Here is a 6,328-nt window from a genome sequence, read left to right as displayed (position 1 = left end):
CCTATGCTTGGTTCCAACAGAACGAGCTTTATTATGCCTTTTTGGAGCTAGTCAATCATGACTAGTCATCCAGAAATCCCATCTAAATAGGGCTGTTTTGGGATTCCAAGATATTAGTCATATTTCTTGGGATGAGGGGGGTGGATTCGACTTGGATAGGTGGATTAGAGTAGATATGTTTGTTAGAATGATTTTATATCAGTTGGTTTCATGAACTCCTTATTTAAGAGCCACACTTTGATGGCTCAACACAATTGACATATGATACTTTTATGCTGTAATATTTTTGGCTTGAAGACTTAATTTGAAGACTTGTGTTACTTTCATTTTGCTGATCAATACATGGATGTTTGGCTGATATAAAGCTTTTGATATCATCTTCATAAGTGTGCAAGGCAAGGGTGGAGGGCCCCCACTCCAAGCTAAGTACACTTCCAAGTAAAACTAGTTTTATTTCATTGCAAATCTAGTTGATGGTAGCTTTAGTTTTTCAAAGTCTTATTTCAAATTGCATCGTGGTTATGAATAGTGATTTATTTCATTTTTTAATGGTTTATTCATCATCTAATTGAGTTGGGAAACAAGTGTTCAAGTTGGGCATTCTCTCTATGAAATGGTGAATTAGAATTAGTCTCTTTTGTTTACATGCAAATAGTTTGTTTCCATTTAGATTTATATCTTGAGATGAATGAGTTATATTGGAAAACCTTAAGTGTCTCTTAAGTTAAGAGCCTTTTTCATGTATGATTTATGCATCTTGAGTTTCTGGTTATCATCTCTAATTCATTAAGTAATAACTGAGGTGGAAGTAGACTTCTTCAGTCAAGAACTCTTTCAATGTTTCCTTTTTTAAGCTGATTGAATCAAGAGTTTTAAGATATATTTTCTCTTAGTTTTTAATCATTTATCTTTCAAAGCTTGGTTATATTTGATCTTCACAAATAGTGAATTTGCCTCCAAGAATAAACAACCCGGATTGATAGTAAATAATTGTGTTAGTTTAGGAACATAAATTAGCTCAACAATCCCTAGGATTAAATATTGAGTCTGCATACTATGTTTCAATCCAGTTATTATTACCTCCCGCTGCATGATAAATTCTTCTTCTCTTTTAGTTCCAGCAAGGGTTACCCCTAGGGGTAAAATACCCATTGTGCAGGTCTATACATAACCCTTAATAATTTCTGGTTTCATAGTTTGCTCTTGTCCAGTTACAGTGAGCCTGTAACTTTTACAGCTTCGAGATACTTATTGTTCAAAAAAGTCTCTATGATTAGTCCTCAAACCCTAATCTCAGTTTCCGAATTTCCTCTCTCAAGGTATTTCTGCCACCGAATAGGTTTTTCTGATTTTTGTTTTGCAATTGACTGAGGGGTAAAAGAACACTATTTATATACATTTATCTCCTAATAACTCAAATAAACCAGACTCCTCACCCAATTCCTATGCAGAAATCTATAAAATATTGAACATATTTCATACCAAGAAACTTAGAAGATAATGTAACAGATGTCCAAGGGATTTTTTCCTACTTACCTAGTCGCTGCCTAGCGGATAAAATTCCTCAGTGGTTCACCTAAAATTCATGCTGCTTCTTTGTTTGACCACCCAACAGTGAGACTCGTCCTTCAAGACCAGAGTATCCATGTCAACTCCAAATTACTAGCAAGTTTTATAACCTCAAGATAGCTTTGTCTTTAGTCATGTTGTAAGTTGGATGAAAATGATTAGTTACCTTGATAGCCTCAAGTTCGTGTTGTGTTTACTTATGATGTAAGTCAGCTGAAAATGATTAATAATCTTCATGAATGTATTTCACGATGCATTCAGGGATTGCCATCAGGTGCTTCCTAGCATTGATGATGGAAACATTAAAAACCAATTGGTAGTTGTTGAACACGTTGAAGATATATACAAATTCTACAGGACAATTGAGGTATGTTTCTCTGTCAATGATTGCAGTTTGTTGTTAGGGTGAAGGTAAAGTTTTATTTTCCTTAACTAAAATTTGGCATTCATGTATGCGCAGGACGTGAGTTGTGTACCTCTAGATTATATGAGAAACCAGGTTAAAATCAACTCAAAGATGAGGGATGTCGTGATTGATTGGTTGGTGGAGGTACAAATTTGTTCCTATGCTAGTTCCAACTTCCATTTGCTATCAAACTTAGATCTAAAAGAGATCTATATGGTCTATCTCTTAAGCCTGACATCAAAATCTTAAAATTTTCAGGTGCATCCGGAATTGGAATTAATGCCAGAGATGTTGTATCTCACTGTGAACATCATTGACAGATACCTTTCTATTCCAAGTATTGCAAGGAAGAATTTGCCATTACTTGCTATCACTGCAATGTTTATAGCTAGAAAATATGAAGAATTTTTTCCTCCATATGTAGGATGACTTGCTGACATCTGTAAGAAAGGATGTGTATATATGTAATTAAAAGAACACTTTGTTGGTTGTATAAAAGTACATACACCAGCAATATCTACTCCTACAGAAGATTACACTTTATGTTGGAATGAGCACAAAAATTATATTATAATAGGTAACACAATATTGATAAGAGCTAGTTTATACTTGGCTACAGATTGATGACTTCATTCACATCTTCCCAAATGGATGCATGCCAGAACAGATAGTGGCCATGGTAATTAGCTCTAACTGATAATTCTTTGTCATTGATTGCAACATAGTCTCCAAACATTCAGATTGACTGATCAATTGATAATAACTCTTCGCAGGAGTCTACGATATTAAAGCAACTAAACTTCAAGCTTACAGTTCCCACTCGGCCATATGTATTCCTCCTCAAGTTTCTAAAGGCAGTTGATTCCAACAAAGTGGTAAAGTTTTGAATGACACCACTTTTTATATTGTTGAAAGCAGCCTGTGTGGCATTGATCAAATCTACTTTCGAAAATGCCTCATAAAATCTAGCATTCATGTTTTAAATTACTTTTCTTTATTGTATTCCTAATAATACCCTGCTTTACTGACAAGTCGTACTATCTATTATTCAGATGGAAAATCTAGCATTCTTCTTAGTTGAACTGTGTTTGCTTCAGTACATAATGAGAAAGTACAATCCATAAAATTTGTGTTAAGGGCTTTGAACACTTATCCGCTATGGAAGGCTTGTTTGTTGATGTGGTTTTTGAAATATTCAATGTATTTTTTAAGTTGTTTGTGCAAGAGTTTTCCATAACAGTAGTGAAGGCTTATCTAGATCTCAAAATATTGTGCATAGGTGATGCATTTCCCTCCTCTAGTTAGTTCATTCTTGTTTATAGTGTGTTTTTACAAATATTTTGCAATATGGTCCACTTTTTATCATTTTTGATAATATATCTCATGTATTTGATGTTTGTAGGCCTTTAATCTGTAAAAAACAGCCCAAAAATCTCAGAAATAGACACCTATAAATATAAACTAGTCATCAAATTTCAAGGAATATTTTTTCATGGGGCTGAAATCCTATTAAAATTTGGAACTAAATGCATATTTTCATATTTATGAGATGTACACTTTGTTTACTGAACTAGATTTGTATGTGTTCATATTGAAATCTTGTTACTATGTTTTAAATTGCGAGAAGCTTGATGGCTAAATGTTGTTTGCTTTATGATCCTTAGTTACCATTTGTGAAGTGTTTTAAGTAACTGGATCCTTTATCGAAGGTTCTTAATGTAGGTTCTGATTATAGCCGGTGTGATAACTTGGCAGGTACCAAAGGGACTGTCACATGCTTTGCATCATACTTGGTGTGCACCTCAATTTTCAATTCCATTATGGCATTAGCTGGAAATATCAATGTAAGACTTAAATTCTAAATACTGGGAAACCAGACATTATGTTTATTTTATCAACATTTTGTATCTTAAAATGTAGCTTGTCATCATTGTTTTATATATCTTACGATATTAGTTTTCATTATTTTGTTTTATATTTTGCAGTACTATGATGTTCGGAAGGAGTGCAATGGTGGTCTGTGCTATGATTTTTTAAATATGGAGAATTATTTAAACCACGGTTCTGTTAGGGATGCCCTGGGGGTTAGCAGCTGAAAATTTGTCTCCTGTAGCCCCTTGGTTTATGAAGCTATGCTTACTGACTATATGCGGAATATGGAAGTTGGCATTCCAACACTCTTGGAGGATGGTGTTAAGTTTCTAGTTTATGCAGGAGAATATGATCTCATTTGCAATTGGTTAGGTAATGATACTGTATGCATATAACATATTATTTTTTTTTTGGACAATGACTTTATGATTTATGTGTTAAGTCTGTTATTAACTTATTTGCAGTTGTGTTTTTCAGGCTTGTCAGTCTAATCTTCTAAATTGAAAAGTTAACTGTTCAAATTATGTGTCTTTCAGGCAATTCAAGATGGGTGAATTCCATGTATTGGTCTGGAAGTGAGAATTTCAAGAAGGCACCTACAAAATCCTTCCTTATAGACGATAAGGAAGCAGGTTTAATAACCAGTTATGGACCACTCAGTTTTCTCAAGGTAAAAGGCACTTGATGATCACCTTTGATTTCATTGTACAAGTAAATAGTTTCTTCCTTACGGAATCTTCTATTTTGCTACACCAGGTTCATGATGCAGGTCATATGGTCCCAATGGATCATCCAAAAGCAGCCTTGGATATGTTAAAACGCTGGACACAAGGAAGTATTATTGACGAAAATTCTCAAATTTTAAAGACTGTGACGGAGATGCCAGAGAAGAATTTCGATAGTTAGTTATCTGCTTAACTAGGAGAATTGCTCTCTTCACCTATATGACATGAAAACATTTATGTTGTTTGCAATCATACAACGGATGCGAGTATTGTCTACTTATATCTGAATTGGAGGCTATGTGGTTTGGCTGTGTTTCACTTCTCTTTCGTTCTATTATTTTATTGTTGAATATGCTTGTTTCCTCTTTTTGCCTCTTATCCCTTTATAAGCTTCTTGGACATTAAGTTCTTGGCATGGCAAGATATGTCCATAAAGCGCATGGACTATCTACAGTCCATCAATGCTTGCTGCTGCTACTGCGTACACTACTCGATGCACTTTGAGGAAGGATCCATGTTGGAACAAAACACTTACACTTCATACAGGCTACTCTGAAGCAGACCTGAAGTAAGCCTTAATATTTTTAAAGAATCATGCTTTTAGTGATTTTACCCTTCTAAAGAAATCCTACTCCTGGACATTTTAGATTTCTTCATCAATTACAGGCAGGCATTATTGATCAGCTACGGCCAGAACATTGTGTCTTCATCAACTATATGTTGGAACTAAGCTACTAACACCGTGTCTGAATTGAATCTTTATCGAATACTAACACGCATATTAAGCGTCTGGAGGCGTACACTCATTTTGTTAACTCTGTATTGTGTGGAAGATTCCTGCCTATTATCTTACGAATCTGTTCTAGGTGAGAACGATACGGGCCAGCAGACATTCAAAATGATTTTACTTTTTTTTTATAAAATAATTTTTTATATTGTCTCTAGAGAGACAATAGTATGAATAATGAACATTTTTTTTTTTAAATAATTTTTTATATTGTCTCTAGAGACACAATAGTTTGAATTATGGACATTTATTTTTTTTAAATAATTTTTTATATTCTCTCTAGAGAGACAATAGTTTGAATTATGGACATTTATTTTTTTTTAAATAATTTTTTATATTGTCTCTAGAGAGACAATAGTTTGAATTATGGAATTGTCTCTAAAAAGACAAAAATGTAATTGTGTCTAAAGAGACACCAAATGAAATTGTCTCTAGAGAGAAAAATCAAATTTTCTTTATAGAGACAATAATAATATGTGTTCTATGTTGTCTTTATAGAGACAAATTTTTGAGACATTATATTTTGAGACACCCACTTAGAGACAATATTTAAGACAATATTTGAGTTTCTTTTTGTCTTAAGTTAAGACAATTGACTCAAATATTGTCTTAAATATTGTCTTAAAACCCCCCTACATGTAATAGTGTGAATGAGGTGAGAAATTTTTTCCTCCACCAAATTTCTGGTGTACCATTTATCTTTTCCTAGAAGTTTTCCCTTCAACCTAATCTTCCAAGGGTAGTACTACCTGTGTATTGTAGTTCTACACTTTTTGGAAAGTTGTATCTTTTATCAACTCTACGTGAGCATCTAGTGCAAAATATTTCATAGAAGGTAGTACATATTCCTCTTCTTTATCTAACATGGAATGATCATAGAGTTTGAGATTCTCTACCTTCAGAACTGAGTAAATGTTCATATATGGTTGTAAACTAAGTTTATAGGCATTATCACCCAAAGTTTCTAGT

General features: G+C 33.6%; 1 pseudogene; it reads left to right on the top strand.

Annotated features, from left to right (window-relative positions):
- The first annotated feature begins 1,804 nt into the window (after positions 1-1,804).
- Positions 1,805-4,753, top strand: LOC149209814 (serine carboxypeptidase-like; annotated as a pseudogene).
- Positions 4,754-6,328: the final 1,575 nt, after the last annotated feature.

Source organism: Pinus tabuliformis, chromosome 1_2, assembly GCF_031772625.1.
Source record: "Pinus tabuliformis cultivar Carrire ecotype Pingquan chromosome 1_2, CPIR1, whole genome shotgun sequence".
Lineage (NCBI taxonomy): Eukaryota > Viridiplantae > Streptophyta > Pinopsida > Pinales > Pinaceae > Pinus > Pinus tabuliformis.
This window is presented reverse-complemented; position numbering and strand designations above follow the sequence as displayed.